The sequence below is a fragment of the Theropithecus gelada genome, chromosome 8 (assembly GCF_003255815.1).
Source record: "Theropithecus gelada isolate Dixy chromosome 8, Tgel_1.0, whole genome shotgun sequence".
Classification (NCBI taxonomy): domain Eukaryota; kingdom Metazoa; phylum Chordata; class Mammalia; order Primates; family Cercopithecidae; genus Theropithecus; species Theropithecus gelada.
The window spans coordinates 98,916,044-98,936,998 of NC_037676.1; the positions used below are offsets into that span (position 1 = coordinate 98,916,044).

The 20,955-nt window shown below is 41.9% G+C and overlaps 1 protein-coding gene across 3 annotated transcripts in view; it reads left to right on the forward strand.

Moving 5' to 3' along the window:
• Positions 1–20,955, forward strand: part of SDC2 (syndecan 2) — a 118,344-nt gene that overhangs the window by 74,971 nt on the left and 22,418 nt on the right. Inside the window, exon 1 of one of the 3 annotated variants that reach the window (XM_025393671.1) lies at positions 16,174–16,236. The exons of the other annotated variants lie outside the window; for them this stretch is intronic. The gene's annotated coding sequence lies outside the window, so the exon portion shown is untranslated. Of the gene's footprint in view, positions 1–16,173; positions 16,237–20,955 lie in introns of those variants that run through there. 3 annotated transcript variants of the gene reach the window in all.

Sequence of the window (20,955 nt, forward strand, 5' to 3'; positions counted from 1 at the left end):
TGCAGGTGCACACCAACATGTCTGGATAATTTTTAAAATGTTTTGTAGAGACGGGGTCTCGCTGTGTTGCTCAGGCTGGTGTTGAACTCCCGGCCTCAAGCCATCCTTCCGCCTCGGCCTTCCAAAGTGTTAGGATTACAGGCATGAGCCACCGCTCCTGGCCTCTTCCTTTTTCTTGCATTCTCAGCCTGGATATCCTTTCCTCCATGAAATGCCTTCCCTGACCTTCACCCCAGTTCTGGGTTAGGTTCCCTTACTGGGCCAGTGTAGAGTACAGCACACCACACTTAGCAGAGTATCTACCTCCTGGATTACCACAACTCTTCCCTCTCTCCTACCTGACTCTAAGCTTCTATAAGAGCAAGAGCCTTGTAGAGACAGTGCCCAGTACATAGTAGGTACTTAAATATTTGCTAAATGAATTAAAATGAAGCTGTAAAAGTTAGAGTCCAGTTGTGGAGAGCCTTGTAATAATACTAGATGATATTCATTGAGTGCTTACTATGTTTTAGGCACTGTAAAGGTACTTGGCATGTATTAACTCATTTAACTTTTCAATAACCTGTAAAGTAGGTACTATTAGTATTCCATTTTCTAGATGAAGAACCTGAGGCACGGGAGGTTGGGTGTCTTCTCAAAGGTGGTTCACTTTGCCCCCTGCTTCTGGCTCTGGAACTGCTGGGAAATTTAGAGTGGCTCCTGGAGGCGGTGGGGACTGTTAGTGCTATAAGGGGCTGGGAGACGTGAGCACACGTGCTCTCTGGGAAAGGAGTCCTGACATTGTGTGTAGATGGACTACAGGAAGGGGAGTCGCCTGAAGCACTCACTCCAGAGTCACCCCTGAAATGGCAATGCAAAATGTATTTGTGTGATTTGTTGATCCAACACACAGGACACTCACTAAGTGCTAGGCATTGTTGAAAGTGCCTTATAAATGTGAACTGATTGAATGCTTTTGGCAGCTGCATGAGGTAGGCATTATTACTATCTTCTCCATTTTATAGGTGATGAGCCTGAGGTTCGGAGAGATCCCACAGCTGGTAAGTGGCAGAGCCAGGCAAGTCTGGTGCCAGGGTTTCAACGACTGTCCCGAGCTCTGCTTAGTCTTCCTGTACAAAGGGAACGATAACTAGTAGTCTCTAGTGATGTTTTTGTGCCAGATAGTACAGGATCAAAGTGATATTTTGGAGACAGATCCTTCCATTTTCAAAAGCATCTGCCTTAAAGACATTTGTCTAGAAATATTTATGTGACTGTATTACATTTAATATATGCTTGGCTTAGAGCAGGCAAAAACAGAAAACAAAAAACCCAGAGACACAGGTCCTGGCCTTAGGGAACTCATACTCTGCCAAGGGGAGATAGAGAAGTATGTAGACTTACAAAGAAAAAATAATTTCAGTGGAGAGAGGCAAATGAAGAAAGTAAAACAAGCCAATGAAAGAGACCTGTGCATTCCACTGTGAAGCCACGGGGTGCATGTGTCCACTGAGTACTTACTTGAAATATGGTCAGTCCAAATTGAGAAATGCTGTAAGGGTGAAGTACACACTGGAATTCAAACTTAGTATGAAAAATATGTATAAAGTATCTCATTAATAATGTTTACATTGATTATATTTTAAATGTTCATACATTGGGTTAGAGTATATGATTAAAATGAATGCTAAGTGAAATAAGCTAGGCATAAAAGGAAACTATTATTGTACTTATGAGGTAACTGGAATAGTCAAGTTCATGGAGGCAGAAATTAGAACGGTGGTTACCAGGGGGAGGGGAGAATAGGGAGTTACCGTTTAATGGGTAGAGTGTCATTTTGGAATGATGAAAGGTCTAGAGATGGATGTGGTAATGGTTGCACAACAGTGTGACGATACTGAATGCCACTGAACTATACACTTGAAACTAGTTCAAATGGTAAATCTTAGGTATATTTTACTATAACTTTAAAAAGCCAAAAAATATGTGTCTCGCTTTCAAAAAATGTGACTACTAGAAAATTTTAAATTGCACATGTGGCTTGCATTATACTTCTGTTGGACTGTGCTGGGTAGAGAGTAATGGGTAAGATGGTCAGGAAAGGCCTCTTTGGAGAAGGTCACATTTGTGTCCTATGAAATGAGAGGGAACTAACCACACAAAAGGCTTGAGGGAAGCATTTCAGGCAGAGGTAGAGCAGCTGCAAAGGCCGTGGGGTGGGGAAAGTTTGTATGATTGGGGAGGTGGGATGAAATTAGGATGGAAAGGGGCAGGGCCCCGATCACCAGGGCCTTATGGGCCATAGCGAACAGTTTGAATACTACTGCTCTGCATAAAACTTGAAAATAGAAACAAAGCAATAAAAAACTCAAATTTCCATACGGATTAAACCATGTGAAATTGCTGGTATTCGGACCTATTTATATGATTAAGCCTAATCTTGTGTTTGTGGTTCTGGGGTTTGATTCTTTCCCTAGTGATGTACTTGGTTGGCTAGCAGAGAAGGCACTGCCTTGCTTTCTAATTATTTGCTAATTGGTGGGTACCCGAAAGACAGCACCCCTCTTGCTGGCTTACATATTACTTTGCCTGACAACAAATTTGTGTTGAAACGGAAGGAAACCTAGCTGCTCACAAACTAAAACTGTCACAAGTAATAAAAAAATCCCGAAGACAGTACCTTGAACATTTTCTATTTCATAAACTTCATCTTTGTCAGTTTGGTGGCTTTTGGAACCGAGAGGGAGCAATAATAGTATCATTAGCACCTTTGGATCCTGGCGCTATCAAGTCACTGGGAGCATTTATTATTACTGCACAGGTAGACTTTTCTTTTTGGAAAGGTCTTGGCTCAGGACAAGTAAATTGAAGGGTTGGCTTTCTCAGTAGGGAAGGGTTGTTAGGAAGGTAAATTGGGGTTTGTTTATCCTTCTATTAAAGGCCATCAGTGCTGGCTCAAGCAGTCTGTGGAGACTGCTGCCACCCCATTTTGTTCCCCGAGTCCACCTCGGTGGCCTCATTGTGTGTTACTACTGCTTTTCCTGGAGCACGGGGTCTGGGACAATGAGAGGCAACCCTACAGGAGGTGCTGCAGAAGGAATCTTTTTCTTAATGGTTTTTGACTCCAGAACCCCTGGTGGAAAATGTTTGTTCATATTAAAGGGGAAGATGGTTAATACCTAAAATCTTTCATTTTATGGAAGCATTTTTTGGGCTTTGAAACATCTCTGACCACCTGCTGAGGACCAGTGAGTCTGGCCAGCAGTGATGCCCACTGCCTGTGCACTGGACTTCTGTGGAGGAGTTCTGTGCCACATTTGAACTCCCCAGTCAAATGGTTCTAGTGGCATCTCAGGTGGTATGAAGCAGAGAGGTGCCTGCATTCGGTTCTCCAGGCTGGCCCAAGTGTCAAAGTTGACTGGGAACTTTGTGCTCCCTTGGGATGGCTAGATATTTCATCATAACCTAGGTGTTGTGTAAGCTAATTTGCTAAAAACAACAAAGACCCCATGTTATGTAATTATTGATATCTGAACCACAAACCAGAAATCTGTGCCCAGGAACCATCCCACAATTTCTAGATTTCCACCTCTGCACATATCGTGGTCCATTTCTGTAGAATCACTGTTGGTGTCATCTTTGTTTATTTACCATCCAATTTTCAACTGCTATGAGTCATTAACTACATTAGTTGAATACTTTCTTACCTCAAGGAATTCCTTATTGCAGTAGGTTTATATGAAGGTGGGGTTAGCTTTAGGCTTAGCTGCAGGGTCTTCATTTATTTTTCAGTCCTAATCAGCTTTATTTGTTTATTTTGTTTTGTTCATGTCAGGATTGGCCAGATTGTTGTGACCACCAGCTTAGTTATGACGCGGACTAGGAAAGCAGTGTGATCTGTCCGGAGGTGGCTTGAGCTCCAGGAATAGGCACTTTCTTAATGTGATGCCTTGCCTGCCTAAAAGAGCAGATGTATCTGCATAAATATAAATAATTACTTGTATTCTTGTTTTTTGTTTTGTTGTTTACAGTTTACATGAACTATTTCACTTTTTTTTTCTCTTTAATCTTCATGTGAAATTTGAGAGATGAGCACAGTTATTATCTCACTTTATAGACAGAAAAACTCAACCTCAGAGTTTCAGTCCAGGTGTCTGACTTCAGGATGGATCATCGTCTTAGACCTCCCAACAACAATGTTGCCTGACCTTCTGGCAAGTTTCCAAGAGCGCCACAAATAGCCAGTCATTCCACACGAGTTGAGAAAACGGTCCTTTATCAAAGGTCTCCCTCCCTCCCTCCCTCCCTCCCTTCCTTCCTTCCTTCCTTCCTTCCTTCCTTCCTTCCCTCCCTCCCTCCCTCCCTCCCTGCCTCCTTCCTTCCTTCCCTCCCTCCCTGCCTCCTTCCTTCTTTCCCTCCCTCCCTCCCTCCCTCCGTCTTTCCCTCCCTCCCTCCCTCCCTCCGTCTTTCCCTCCTTCCTTTTGTGGAGGAGTTCTGTACCACAGTTGAACTCCCCAGTCCTTCCCTCCTTCCCTCTTTCCTTCCTTCCCTCCTTCCCTCCTTCCCTCTTTCCTTCTTCCTTCCTTCCTCCCTCCCTCCCTCCCTTCCTCACTTCCTCCCTCCCTCCCTTCCTCCCTTCCTCCCTTCCTCCTCCGTCCTCCCTTCCTCCCCTCCTCTCCTCTCCCCCCTCCCCTCCCATCGTGTCTCAGACACAAGTTGCTGTCTGAGCCCACACGTGCTTCCTGTACGGCGGTTGACAGTGAAGGACTCTATCTCTCAGCGAGGACCCCAAAATTAGAAACCTGGGTGCTGTGCTTACACTTCATGTGTAGGTGATGAAGGGAAAACCATGGGATCACTAAGGTTCAGGTTCCGCAGCTGCAAAATGGGGCTAATACCTGCAGTGTTGGATTCTGGGAGGATTTTGAGGTCTTAGCCATGTAAAGTGATAACAGCACCTGACACAGAATTGCTCTATGAGAACAGCAGCGACTATTGTCATTTTAAAAAATAAATCATCATATCCTCTCACTCACCCTTCATTCAATCAGTTGATGAAACCTGTAGGTTTTACTTACTTTAATACTATTGACTCTGCCCTGGCTTTCTAATCCCTTCTGGTTTGGCACTTCTTACACAATTCCTGCCATAATTGGATGGATCACGCTGCCTCCAGTCAAGCCCCTCTAATCTGTCATCTGCATTACATCCAGCCTGATCTTTCCAAACACACAATTTTGACCTTCTCCTTGAACATCCCTCGTTTGCTTACAGAAGAAATATAAATCTCCTAGTTTTTCACCAAAGAGTCTTTATGATCTGACCCTCTTCTTAGCCTTATTTCACCTATCCTGAACACACACCCTACCCTTCATCATGCAGAACTAAAACTCCTCTCTTTTCTCATCCTGTCTTGGTCCCCTGAATGCCTGCATTCCCTGTGCCTCATTTGACCCCGTTCTCCCCCTGCCCTCCACACCTGCTCCCCTCTCCTTAGCTAGCACCAGCTCACCTTCAGCTTTGAGATCCTAGCACCATGCACACACCCTGCATAGTGCTCAGTGAATAAATGAATTAACTCTTGGTATAAGTGGATACAGTAGTCAGCATCTTTAACTTAGGGGGTCTTGCAAGTCTCTAGCCTTTCCAAGGGGTTGGCAAGGCTGGACACAGACCAGATCTTCATGGGGAGACCCTGAGATGGCAGCAGAGCCACCCGAAGACCTGGAGTCTGCACCTGGGACCTGAGGGGAAGAGAAGTGAGATCACAGTCACCAAAACATCTGCTTTATCAGCAGCAAAAAAGCCTACCTGTGCTTGATCTGAATTCAAATATATGCCAGCAGCAGCTGTCTCATCAGAAATTTATCTAGAGCGGCCATTTGGCTATTTAGAATTTTAAACACAGTTGCTTCCTAAATATTTTTTACGGAAGTAACTGCCCTTCCCCACCAAGCAGCAACCAGGCAAGATTGGTTATCTGTGGTTACCAGGTGCAGAATCTCCATTAGCTGAAAAGTAACAGCCAGGCCTGCTGTGTATGTGGTCTGCAGGACCTTGTTCTCTGTGGTAGGAATTACACCTGTTCACAGTCATTTGACTGCTTTCTACTGAAGGTGTTGAGGTGATAGGCTTGTCTTACTGTTGTTCTGTGAAAGACATTTAATGCCTCCTATCTTTATATTTTATGTCTTTGGAAAACGGAAGAACTATGGAAAATGTATTGCATTACCTGTAGGTTCTAGACTAGTGGTCCCCAACCTTCTTGGCACTAGGAACTGGTTTTGTGGAAGACAGTTTTTCTACGGACTGAGGGCAGGGGTGGGGGATGCTTCGGGATGATTCAAGCGCAGTACATTTATCATGAGATTCTCATAAGGAGCGCGCAACCTAGATCCCTCACATGTGCGCTTCACAGTGGGGTTCGCGCTCCTATGAAAATCTAATGCTGCCACTGATCCGACAGGAGGCGGAGCTCAGGCGATCATGCTCAGTGGCAGCTCACCTCTGCTGTGCAGCGAGGTTCCTAGCAGGCCACAGGTCTGTATTGGTCCGTGGCCTGGGAGTTGGGAACCCCTGTTCTAGACAACCAGAAATCTAAGCCTTTCGCCTTCATGAAAACTGTAGAGATGCAGAGCCTTCTAAATATGTTTCCTGAGTGAGCATTGGCATCTCTTTGACCTCAGTGCTCAGATACATAAGTAACAAATGAAAAATCCTGAAAGAACCGTAAGATCCACCTGGTGGGTGTCTTGTAAATACCTGTAATTGCAAACCTGAGTGGTGGGGTTGCGGGGAGGGTTTTTGAGATTCAGGTTACTCTCTTTATGTTGGTTTTAGTCAACTTTCCACTGAAGTATGACACAATCAGAAAAGTACACAGATCATAAGTGTACAGCTTGAATTTTCAAGTCATCCTTTTAACATATTAATATACAATACATGAATAATTTATGTATTGATGCCACCAACAGTTTCTTCTTAAATTAAGGGGATGGTGAGGATGGCGATAGGAGCCAAGTGCTGAGTTCTGTTCTGTTGACATAACTGTTTAATCACTTCCCCTCACTCACTCGTTCAGGGAGGCAAGGTTTTGTTTCCTGGGGGTCATATCTAAGCCACTCCCAGCCTGAAATGTTTACCTCTAATTCTGTTTCTTTAGCTATTTGAATACGTGAATTCCATTAAAACCACGCACATAGAAAAATGATTTCTGTTCTGCATGTCAGATACTTGTTCACCCAACGAAAGGGCACCAAAGAGTTTGCAAGTAGCTCTGGTGGGGAAGTTCCTACTGTGACTGGACTTGTTTTCTGCCCTTATAAAAGATGCCTCTCTTACCTGCTTTTCTGTCTTCCCCCTCTCCGTTGTCAAAGAAACCTTTTCCCTTTAGGGCCCTAGCTTATCCGTCAAGTTCATAGCCGTCTTTTCTCCTAGAAGATGACCTGATTACCACCCTCCCCCATCCCCACACGCAAACACATCATGCAGTCTTTTGTGGGCCCAATTTGTTTATACAGGCTGGTATGATTTTTTAGCAAAGTTCAGCTCATTCTTGTACCTGGTAGGAAGGCAGCACTTTCTGGGCCCATTAGTGATTAATACCAGCTCTGGTGTCACCCAAAGTTTTTTCAGCTGGAGTTACCCTACTGCCTTCCAACTTTTAAATTATGAATTCTCAGATATACAGAGACGTTGAAAGCACAGGACAGTATTCTCCACCTAAGTTCAATAATTGGTAGTTTGTTTTTTTAACCAGATTTGCTTTATTATTCTCTTTATATACGGATTTTTGTTGTTGTTTTGTTGTGCCATTGATAGTAAATTTCAGTCATCAGGATACTTGACCCTTGAGGATTCAGCATTTATCCCCTGGGATTAAGGAGAAAACACAATCTCCCCTAAGAAAGTTAATGATAAATACATTCCTAATATCCAATCCATATTTACATTTCTCAGTTGTCCCAATAATGTCTTGAGATGTAGTAGACTTTTACTCCTCTGCAGTTTATTAATACATCAGAGAAATCCCAGTGATTGTGATGGCTAAGTGGATGGAACATGCAACTCGTTATTTAATACTGGTACAAAAATGAGCCATTTTCCTAGAGAAGACTACACTTTCCATATCTGTCGCTGGCATTTTACTTTCTTGCCTGATGTAACAGTGTAGGCAAGAATGAATGAATGAGAATAAATGTATAATACTCATTACAACTGTAAATGGGCTACTTATAACTTCTAGAAGTCCAGGAATGTGTCATTTATTTGGCGAAGCTAATTGAGTCTGATGCCAGAGAGGTGAGGCAGCTAGATACATACATCGTTAGCAAACAAGAACCATCTCTTGTGTGATTGGTCTAAAACCTGGTTTCACTGTAGAAGGGACGGTTGGTCAGGGCAGAATATATGGGCAGGCCTCAGGAGTTCTCCAGGTATTTGTATTTTTGATAATGAATAGACTGTTTTTTTGGTAGAGTCTTAGGTTTATAGAATAATCGAGCAGATAGAACATTGTGTTCCATATACCCACCATCTATTCCCCTATTTCACCTCTTACTGTATACTAACATATCTTGTATTAGTGTGGCACATTTATTGGAATTAATGAACCAACATTCATACATTATTATTAGCCGTAGTCCATAGTTTACATTAAGATTTGCATCTTGTGTTATACACTTACATGAGTTTTTTTTTTTCTTTTTTTTTTTTTTTTTTTTTTGAGACGGAGTCTGGCTCTGTCGCCCAGGCTGGAGTGCTGTGGCCGGATCTCAGCTCACTGCAAGCTCCGCCTCCCGGGTTTACGCCATTCTCCTGCCTCAGCCTCCGGAGTAGCTGGGACTACAGGAGCCCGCCACCTCGCCCGGCTAGTTTTTTGTATTTTTCAGTAGAGACGGGGTTTCACCGTGTTAGCCAGGATGGTCTCGATCTCCCGACCTCGTGATCCGCCCGTCTCGGCCTCCCAAAGTGCTGGGATTACAAGCTTGAGCCACCGCGCCCGGCCTACACTTACATGAGTTTTGACAAATGCATAATGTCATGTATCTACTATTATTATACAGAATAGTTTTACTGCCCTAAAAATTCCCTGTGCTCCACCTATTTACCCACTCCCTCTTCCCCTGAACACCTGGCAACTACTCATCTTTGTACTGTCTCTATAGTTATGCCTTTCCAACATGTTGTATACTTGGAATCATACAGTGTGGAGCCTCTTCAGATTGGCTTCTTTCACTTAGCAATGTACCTTTTAAGTTCCTTCATGTCTTTTGATGGCTTGATAGCTCATATCTTTTTATCGTTAATAATATTCCATTGTATGGCTGTACTATAGTTTGTCTACCATTCATGAAGCTTACTGTTTTACACAAATGATAGACATGTCAGCACATAGCAGTTGTTTGATAAATAGTCATTACATGACCTAGTTAGATGGACTCCTTAATTTTCCTGCCAGGTGTATAGTGCCAAGGGACAGTTGTGACGGAAAAGGCAATTATGTTGTTAGGCACTGACTTCTGCTAATGTGCGGTTAACGTTTAAGTGGCTTAGCCCAGCAAAGGTAGGTGGCTTTGATGCGTCCAGGCTTCCAACAGGAGTTTCTTAAATTCTCTTTAGAGCTGCACTGTCCAGTATGGTAGCCACTAGAAAAGTCTGGAAAAATAGCCACATGTGTCTGTTTGAACTTAAATTGATTGAAAAGTAAATGAGATGAAAAATTCAGTGCCTTGGTTGTACTAGCCACGTATCAGCTACTCAGTAGCCATATGTGGCTATTTGCTATTGTTTTGGACAGTGCAGATGTAGAACATTTCCATCATCACAGATTTTGTTAGACAGCCCTAATGCAAATAAAAACATTCAGAGAGAAGGACGGGATTGAAATTAGTTGACCAGGCTGATTCTAGTTTGCCTTTAATGCTTAGCTCTTTTGTGCCACAGTTTTACAATGGAAGAGATGAAGCTCAGAAGTCTGTTTGCTGAAGAACAGTTGCTTAAGATGACTTCGGGGATAAAAAGGCTGCCAGGCCAGGGAAGCTGTGAAATGCGCCCTGTGTGACAGCCCCAGGCGGCATGGCTTGACAATGGTTTAGGCCCTTGATCAGCTAGTGTTAGGGAGTTTTACAGAACTCTCAGCTCTTGCTTATTTAGTTTGGTGTTAAAAAGAAAGAAAGAAAGAAAGAAAGAAAGAAAGAAAGAAAGGAAGGAAGGAAGGAAGGAAGGAAGGAAGGAAGGAAGGAAGGAAAAGCAGGGGCCCTCTCTAATTTGAGGGGTTGATGGGGTGGGTGTGGAAAGGGAGTTAAACTTCCCAACTAATAAATTTGGAAATTGTACACCCATTTCCTCAGTAAACTCCTGTGGTTGTTGGATACCAGGAATGTGAAACCTGAATGCATATCAGACACTTGCCACAGAAATTGTAGCTCGCTCCCTTGAAACTGCAGTTGCTGTTATTAGCAGTTAAGTTTTTTTGTGTTTTGTTTCTTTGCCAGCACTTTGGATTTGACCAGATCTAATTTCATTCACGTGGTAGGTGCCACGCTGACAATAAAGCATTATGGGCTGTCAGTCTACTTAGATTTCAGTTCTGTATTCGTTTTATGTATGGCATTTTAATAAAGTCTTAATTTTTTTTCTTCTAAACAGATAACAGACTAGATTACATTGTGCTTTCCTTTAATGTCTAATCTGGAAATTGGCTGTTGATGCTAGTGAGGGTTTTTAATATAAGTTTTAAATGAAAATGCCAAATTGCTTTGTCTGCGCATTGTAGCTTTTTAAATATTGACTTTGTGCCTTTTGAAATGCTTGAGTTTCTAAGAGGCCTAGTGTGAAAAGGCAAACTTGACAGAATAATATATCTACCATAATTCCTGTGAAAGGACTTAAAATATTCTGGTTTTTGGAAGTTCAGTCAGGATGTGACCACTTGGAATCATGACTGTCTATAAACACAGGCTTAAAATTGATAGTTTTCTCTAAGAATAGGCACAGAGAAAAATAGTGTATTATCTTGCAAATTAAAAATTGGAAATGCCAGATCTCAAATGAAGATAGATTTTTCCTCAATCTTTAAGCTATTGTCATCTGCTAAAGAACTCTTATAAGAGTTGCAGAGTTTTAATCAGTATTTAACAATTATTGAACTTGTTCGACTGGCATTTGTTTTAAACAAACATGTTGTCTCTTACATGAAAGGCAGGATAATGTATGGCTTTCTTTTATCAGCTACAATTTCTCTGTAATTTTTGAAGATAACATTTTGATTTAGATAATATTTCATGTTAGCAAAGTCTAGAAAAATTGATTATAGTTTCTTAGCATGGGATTATTTTCTTAAAAGCCGTGAAAGGGAAAAGAATCAATATTAGGGCTTTCCCAATGGCAGCTTTTTACAGAGCCCCCAGCACGATTGATTACAGCTGCTTTTGTAGAGGATTTAAAAAGAACAATCTGTATTAAAAACATCATTCTTTGGTATGAGCTTGAACAGCTCCAAATGGGTTACCATGGGGGCTGCCCTGCAATGTGACCACTTGAACGGATTGTGGTCATCACCGGTGGGCCAGGGCAGCGAGGCAGGGGAAAGGCTCTTAGGTGAGGCATTGCTGGCACGCATGCCAAAGAGGTTACCGTGGCAGCCGCAATCATTCAGCCGCATTCTTCAGCCTCCAAAGCAGGAGGGGCAAGAAGCGTGTCATTTTTCTACGGGCAGAGTGTAAGGTTAAGCAGCAGGAAGGGAGAGTCAGAGGATGTCTTTGTTCCAGAGCATTGGCCAAAGCCAGGTATGTCCAGTCAAAGGGATAATGCAACTGATAACTCCCAAGCCTCCATATCCTCAGCTCTTGCCTGTTGCCACTGAGGAGTGGACATGTCTTCATTTGGCATCTTACATGTGAGCGTCATGACTATAGGCTCATCTCATACCAATTAAATCATAAACTCCACTCTGTGGGCAGAGCCCCTGCTGGAAGGGAGTGTGCCTGGAGCAGTTAAATCTATTAAATATTAGAACATTGTTGCCATCCTCACAGGGCATGGGACAGGGCCCAAGCAAGAGACCATTCATGTGGACTGGGCTCCCGGAGTTTAACTCAGTAAGAATCTGTATGCTCTAGAAAATTCAGATGTAACAGATAGTCCGGGTGCTTTCATTCTACAAGAGGGAGTGGTGCACGCATTGCCATCGGCTGCTTCACAGAAGGCATTTGCAGGAATGGGGTGCCCCATGAATTTGGGAAGAATTGAAGATCCTAGAGAGAATGGGGAGTTTTATAAAATAGTGTTGAATTTAGCATCACTTTTCATTTAGCACCCCTGGGTGCCAGATCCCACAGGGGCCTCTGTAGTACGGCTTGCCTCACAACCAGTAGAATCAGCTTTTTTTATTTCTGGACTAACTTGGAGAAAAAAAAATTCCAGAGATGACCTATTTTTAATTCCTGTTTTGCTTTTCTTCATCTTCCATATTTTTAGAAAATGAAATGTTATATCTCTTATGAAATGGTACTTACACATGTGTGTTCCAACTGAGACTTTTAATTGTCAGTAGTGAATTACTATAAATCAGCCTCATTCGGGGGCAAAAAATAATAATGTGTGTTCTTGTTTTAAGCGTATTCTCAAAAGTCCTTCTTAAGTATTATTTTTTATTTAAGCATGTAATTTTATCATTTTGCAAGTTCGCTTTTACCTTTCATCTTGTTTGACCCTGATATCATAAGGATAAGAGTACTATATGAGGGCTGGGTGTGGTGGCTTACGCCTGTAATCCCAGCACTTCGGGAGGCTAAGGCGGGCAGATCCCTTGAGGTCAGGAGTTCGAGACCAGCCTAGCCAACATGGTGAAACCCCGTTTCTACTAAAAATACAAAAATTAGCTGGACATAGTTGCACACACCTGTAATCCCAGCTACTCGGGAGGCTGAGACAGGAGAATCGCTTGAACCTGGGAGGCAGAGTTTGCAGTGAGCTGAGATTGCACCACTGCCCTCCAGCCTGGGCAACAGAACGAGACTCCATCTCTCTTTAAAAAAAAAAAAAAAAGGTAAAAGAGTACTGTATGATTCTGTCAGCAGAACGCTGGAATGTCTTCATGTATAGATTCTGATGGAGGTAGATTAGAAAGACAGAAGGCAGCACGGGAGTGGATTAGGTTACCTTTTGGATGTTTGAGGGCTTTGGCCACGTGTCAGTTTGTACAGCTGATAAAGTATTTGTCGTTGTGAAAAAAACTATTACTGTCCACAGGTTTCCTTTCCCCCTCATTTGGCAAGAATGTCTTCTTCAGATAAAGTACTCATATACAGCACTTCAGCACACCAGCAGGAGTCCTTTCTAAAATACGTTTGCTTTGAGATGACACAGGTCATGTGGTCATCAGTATACTCTGCGTGAAGTGTGTCAATTTGACCAGGACCTAATGCTTTTGCCCCAACTGTCATGGTGCAGCTCGGGGAAGGCTTCATTTCCTGGGGAATTTCATGCAGTTTCTGTGATGGATTTCATAATAGACTCTAATACCTTTAAATATTTTCCTGGTTCTTCTGTCAAGGAAACCATTTCTTTAAAAGTTGCTTAGTTGGCTGTTAACATTTATTTTACTTGGTTAAAAAGTTTGGCCAGGAACAGTTCCTTTATATACAAAAATAAATACAGAACCTGGGGCTAGGAGTCTTGGGCAGAATCAGGCTGTTTTCCCAGTAGATATCAGGAATATGAATAATCTCTTTGGCACACAGTGCAGCCGCCATGGTGATGCTAGGTATTAAAAATCCTACCATTCAGAACAGTTTCTTTTAATTTCAGCTTTGAAATCAGTGGTCTCATCACCTTTAGATTTATTCCTTCTGTTTTAGCTTTCTTGCTTTTGTTTAGATTTTTAAATTGTTAAGAGATTCTTTGAAAGTGCTGACACATTTTTAGGCTCCCAGTGTAAGGAACCAGCTGCAAGTGTCATTTTCTTCATTTCAAAAGTCCTCCTAGATCAGGTCACTGTGTCCACTTATAGGCTTTCCTGTAATCAGCAGGAGAGGCTCCCATTACAAACAGGCAAGGTAGGTGTAATAGAGTGGGCGCTGAAAACCAGGAGGAGTGTGGAACATCTGCCCAGCTCACTGGCATGTCAGCCCTGCAGGTGTGTTGGAGGCACAGGGCTCAAGTGCAGGCATCTGCCTCCTCTGGCTGGGGCTAAGCTGGAAGGGAGCTTGCATGGCTGGGAAACGGAGCAAGCACTCCTTGACTTGGATTGGCTTTCTCCACTTGAAATAACCCAGGAGCAAGGAGGCGCTAACAAGACAGGTTATTAGACCCAGGAATTTTTAAAACCTGGAATCTTACAACTGCATATCCATTTTATTAGACCTTTTGCCTTTGTGACCACAGATGAAATGGATCAGGAGTGGCCGAAGCACTGTTCTGTGAGTTGGCATTTTTCTGAAGTGTGATTTTTTTTTTTTTTAGTACTTATATACTTCCATAATATTTGCTTCTTTTCTTAAAGAAATATTTTGTAGAGATGAGGTCTCACTATATTGCCCTGGCTGGTCTTGAACTCCTGATCTCAAGCAATCCTCCAGCCTTGGCCTCCCAAAGTGCTGGGATTACAAGCATGAGTCACTGCACTCAGCTCATGACACTTGCTTTAGGTTTTTTTTATATATATATATAAAATATATATGTATAGAGTGTGTGTGTGTGTGTGTGTGTGTCTTGTGTTTGGATATATTTGCTGTTAATTAATTTTCAAAAGTTTATTTGCATAGTTGATGTCTGAAAGCTGGTTCCAAGTCATTCGTGTCTATGACTTTATCGGCCTTGTGCTTTCTGTGCTTTTAGCAATATTATAGTGCCAAAAATGTAGCTGTAATATCAATTCGGAAAAAATTATACGCAAATCCACCACCCTAACCAGTTATCTTTCTTCTTCATTTTCCATTCCCTTTTCAGTGCTTGGCCAAATGTATATGAAATTGCAATATAGTTGTAATATTAGAAAAAATTAATGTATGCTTTTTAAATTTAATTTGTTGTTATACTTTTACTTATTACTATGTGGTGTATGATTTTTAATGTCTGTGTTGAAAAAACTAATATATTATGCATAATAATGTACTAGATATAGTACTGCCCTATAGTGGGCATTGAGATTGTCTCCCTGATTTGTCTTTAATGCAGTAGTAAACACCCTAACTTTTATTTCATTAGGATCATTCCTGGGAGAAGAAACATCTGGTCAAATAGTATAAAAGATTTCATAGCTTCTTAAAACACATTGCCAATGTGATTTCCAAAGTGTCTGTGCCAATTTCTGTTACTTGGCATCTTTTAAATAGTCAAGGCTTCTTTTTACAGGCCAGCAGCAGTGTGTTCCATATTCCTACTGACATTCAGACTCAGTTCTAGCTCAGACCTCTGAAACGCAGGCTTGCTTGGAAATTCTATCCATTGACTGTGGCAAGTCTCAGAACTCAGATGCTTTCTCCAACCTGAGCTGAAGCCTGGAAAGGTGTGGTCTGCCCTTTGCCCCAAGGTCTTTCTCATTTTTCTGTCCTATAAACTTTCTGTGGCATTCTGTCAGCCCCTGTATAGGGAGGAGAGTGTATGTGGTTATGCCTTGGGGCCTAGAATTGTAGCAGTTGAAAAACCCTTAAAGTGAATTATTAAATCTAAACCAGAGCCTGTTGGCTTCCTGTGCTTAACTTGGACTCTGTTCCATTATGGTAGTTTTTACAAAACACTTCTGAATATGAAATAAATTCCAAATATCTTTTTCTCCCCTTCCCTTGCCAAACTCTACCAGGAAACAGAATCTCATTACTTCAGTTAGAATTTATTAATGCTGACCCTCTCCAGCACTTGGAGCTTTTCAGGTTAGGCTCACACAGCTTCTATTTTTACTCTAGTCTAAACTGTGGTCATATGGATAGCAAAATAAATACTGGAATATTCTAGTTTGGGAGGGGGAGAGGCGGCGATGCTTATAATAACATGGCTGCAAACCTCTTGCTTCCCTCTATTTGATATTCCAAAAAAGGAAGAAAGCTCAATGCGGAGCACATCTGTAAGTCATGAACATTTTCCTTTTGTGTGTCATGCATATTCAACATAATCCCACTCAAAGTCCCAGGCGTTGCTTTAGTATACATTGCCTCATACATCCCTACTGTTGTTGCCAGAAAATGTAATTCAAGACAAAGGTTGCTTCCCTTCTCTCTCTGGATCAGGAATCTGAACCCATCACCACAAACAGAAGTAAGAATTGTCAGTGTGTTCTGCTTTGCTTTTGTTTTGCTTTTTCCCCCAGTTGCCTTTTATCCTTGTGGCTGAGGAGGAAGATTTCTTGTTTATTTGTTTTTAGTGTAAGCAATACACCAGTTTCACGAAGCATATTTTTAAAAAACGTATTGATGGGATTTTGTATTGCAAGTGTTTTGAAATTCAAAAGCAACAAAAGGGCATAATGCGACCATTTTCTCCAGGTGGGATATTTGGCTTTTAATTAGTTGTCTCTGTAATTATTTTGGTTAAAAAGTATGAAATGTGTCAAGAGTTTGGGTGCAAAGGTTTAGATTCCTTTTAGCTGGTTTTATTCCGTTAAGGGTTCATCATGAGATGATGGCTTGGAACACCTGAGGGGTTTGGATGACATGAGTTTGTAGAACGATATGCCAGTGATGTGATGACTGGGAGGTGAGCATAGACTCAGCGAGTGTGTGTACCCAGGGCTGCGCATTGTTACCAAGCTTGAGATTGAAGAGAAGTGAGAAGGATGGGGGCGGGTGCATCCTGTTTTATGTGTCGTGATGCTTGGGGACAGGGGAAGGGGACATCATTCAGTTAAATAAGCATATGAGATCTTTCTGAATCATCATATCTGAGATGCTGTTTTAAATTTACCCAACAAACCGCTTATTGCGCCAGGTACTGTTCTGGAGAATCAATAAACAAACACTGTAGGAAGAAAAATCGTTTTACAGCACCAGGTGCCCCAGTGTACATACAGCAAGGCCTCTTTCTGAAAATGATATTGATTATATTGAATCATGACTACAAGTTTAGATGTGCCAAGTAATCCTCTGGCAATAGGTCTTTTGCGGGGCGGGGTGAGGGAGGTTAATACTGATTATTGCGCTGAGCATTTTACGAAACAGAGATTTTATTTGGAGCTTTGTTGGCTTAGGAAATGTAACTGCTCTGAACCAAGTTTAGTTCTTTTAAACAAAGAGGAGAATTTCTACAGTTAAGTACCCTAACTTGGTATTACTTTTTAATACACTTTTCAGCCATGTAAATGTTTTCCAAAGACCAGAGCCATGCCTGGCTCATTGGAGACCTTCTTCATGAGCCCAGTGTTTCTTCCAAGGTCACATTTACCTTTTCTGGCAGCTCCCCTCACAGAATAAGGCCGAATTCCAGCTTTTTTAAAAAGAGACCATGTAAGAGAACATTGATCTGTTTTTCCCAGTTGGGGGTAACCAGGTAATTTCTTTAAAGGGCCTGGTTATTTCCTTTCACCAAATGGCGTAAAGCTTGGATTCAGCCCCTTAGAAGAAAGGACTTCTTCTCCTCTCTGTTGAGCCTTTACCATATGTTGGTTCCTAGAACACAATGGCAGTCAAGGGAGAGGACGCAGAAAGCATCAGGCTCAGGCCTGGGTCTTGGGCATCTTCAAGGAACTTACTTTCTCCGTGGTATGAGAAGAGCCCCACTCTGTAAGAGGCATCCAACAGGAGCAGCCAACATCAGTGGCACATTCCAAGTGAGTGGTTCAGACTTAAAGGGCTGTGAATAATTACTAGGAATTCTGTCACCCCCCAGACCTTGGGTCGTTTCAGAAGCTTCATGGAACTAGAGGAATTTCTCCAAAGTTGCCTGTGACTTGACGTCTTTATGACTAGCCCAGTCATCCTTGTGCCTCCCACTTTCCACTCAAATGTGAAGCTACATGGAAGACGCCAGGAGCCTCGTATACCAATTGTCATTCATTAATTTTTAGTAACACCATTTCTAACAAGCAGGTGCTCCATGCGAGCTAAACATGTAACAGAAGGAAAGGGCCCTTTGTTTACTGTGGGAAAAAGATACTCTTGTCCTTGAATATGTTAGATATGGCTGACTTACATGGCTCTACCTTCATGTAACCTGATTTTTTTTTGGCTTCGGGTTTGTTTTCGTAACATGCATGAGTAAATCATTTAAATTCATTCCCACTCTGGAAGGGATGTTGAAGTGTTTCTTAAAGAGACTTTAGCTTTCTATATAATGAATTAAGAACTATTTAAGATGTTTGAAGCAGTTTGGAACTAAAGACCCTTCTTTTTTTCTTTTTTGTTTTCGAGATGGAGTCTGGCTCTGTCACCTAGGCTAGAGTGCTGTGGCGCAATCTCAGCTCACTGCAACCTCCGTCTCCTGGGTTCAAGCGATTCTCCTGCCTCAGCTTCCCAAGTAGCTGGGATAACAGGCACCTGCTACCGTGCCTGGCTAATTTTTTGTATTTTAGGTAGAGACGGGATTTCACCGTCTTGGCCAGGCTGGTCTCAAACTCCTGACCTCAGGTGATCTGCCCGCCTTGGCCTCCCAAAGTGCTAAGGTTATAGGTGTGAGCCACTGCGCCCAGCCTAAAGACCTTTCTTAAGAATTTCTTATGTAGGGGGAGTTAAGAATTTTCTTTCATGTGTGACCTCACTCTTGATTTTGGGTTTTTTCCATGGATGGTTTGTATGTATATACAGGATAATAAGGTAAGCCTAGGAAATTGCTACATACTACATAAGTTCTCTGTAAACAAACGCTTAAAGTAAGTGCTAGTAAAGACAACAGTGTGTGCTTGTAAGTCAGCCATATCTAACATATTCAAGGACAAGAGTATCTTTTTCCCACAGTAAACAAAGGGGCCTTTCCTTCTGTTACATGTTTAGTTTGCATGGAGCACCTGCTTGTTAGAAATGGTGTTACTAAAAATTAATGAATGACATTGGTGTACGTGGCTCCAGGCATCTTCCATGTAGGAAATTTGAGGGGCATTAGGCAGAGAAGTAACTGTTAAGCCAGAACTCAGAACTCTCAGTGCAATGTTTTTCCCCATCTATGATGTCAAGAATGCTAGTTCTGAAAGATGTTAAATCGGTATTCTGGGGGGAGAATTTCCATGATCAAAGTTTGAAAATGCTGGATTAAGCCAAGTTCAACACTGCTCCTTATTGTAGTTCTTCCCCAGTCCTTTATTATTATTATGTGTGAATCACAGGAAAAGGGAGGGACGAGGTAGGGAGCATGTTGAACACGTTCAGTGACACACATTTTGAGGTCCCAAGTCCCTACTTCTGGGGCTGTATGACTTGAGGCAGCAATCTCCTGGGTAGGCCCTGGAGATTGTTGAGATGATTAGATGAGCCAATGCTTATAAAATGCTAAGCACAAAATGTCTGGCACATAATAAACACCTAACAGCTTCAGCTAATCCTTTTGAACCCGAGGCTGAATGGTCTGGTGTCGCTCATGTTGTGGGGCATTACAGTGCAGCAGAAGGATCCCACACTTAGGTGTCAAGAGCTTCGGGCTCCAGTTTGGCCACCAGCTGGATCGGAGGACTTTTGAGCTATTTTGCCACTCTGGTGTTCTGTTTCTTCATTTTTGAAATAAATCAGTAATCTTGGCGACTATAGTGTCCAGTCAAGCTCTAAAATTATATGTTCCTTTGGGCTAGACCTAAGCCAGAATTGGCAAGTTTAGCTTAAGGACAGGTATATCGTCTCTGAGTGACTGTGTGGGTGAAAGAAATTTTTAGCTAATTATTATTTCCTTTACAATGTGTGTTGCTAGTAATAAAATAGTTTACTGAGTCACCTATGGAAAGATAAGCCACAGTTATAGCCTTTTTGGCACTTTGTAATCATCATAAAAGTTAATATACATTTGAATCGTAATTGGGGTTGGATGTGCCTTTACCGTAAAACAGAGGCATCATCTAGGTGTTTGTTGTCTGTGATGTGATATGGAAATGTATTATTATTAGGCCACATGGATATTTTATTTTTATGTTCACAGGCTAATTTTCTGAAAGTTGGGTCTGGGAGTCTGAGTTGTCCATAATTAAGATTTCTACCTTCTGCTTTCGTTGTTAACCCGAGTTAAAACCATAAAGTAAATTTGACATTTACTAATTTGAGCTTTAATTATTTTGACCACTGTGTTGGTCGCACTGGTTGAAAGCATGTGGAGGACCTCTGCTTAGTGGGTAAGGCGTTGTGTTTTTCAAACAAGGCCTTGAATTTCTGAATAACAGATTTCCACACTGGCAGTTTGAAACATGGTATTTGTTCAGTGTAGGTTGATAAATCTACATGAGAAAAATCAAACAAATAGATTTGTTCAGTTGCCATCCTACAAATTATCTTTGCTGAGAAAATGGACAGGTTTGTGATGTTTCTGACTAAATCAAGACTCCAGGACACTTGATCTTTTGTGTATTGAATTAACACTTGTTCTTGTCATTTTTATTACAACTACCATATAAGTTTGGGCTGAATCATTTTATTAAACTCTAAATTTTTATCATCAAACGTGGAAGGCCTAGATCACCATCGCTTTCCTCAATTTTCCATCCTAAAGGAGTTTATTTCCTCTTAGGGGTATAATATGAAGGAAATTGGTGTCACCAGATCTCTTCTTGGTGTTTTTATATTGGTACCTGGGGTTTAGGCAGAGGAAGCAGCAGCTGCTGACACTAGAACTGCAGCTGAGGCCACTTGGTAAAGAACTTTCTTCCAGGCTAAGGACTTTCGGTTTTTTGTTTGTTTGTTTGTTTGTTTGTTTTTTGAGACAGAGTCTCTTGCTCTGTCTCCCAGCCTGGAGTACAGTGGTGCAGTCTCGGCTCACTGCAGTCTCTGCCTCCCAGGTTCAAGTAATTCTCCTGCCTCAGCCTCCCAAGTAGCTGGGATTACAGGCACCCACCACCACACCCAGCTAATT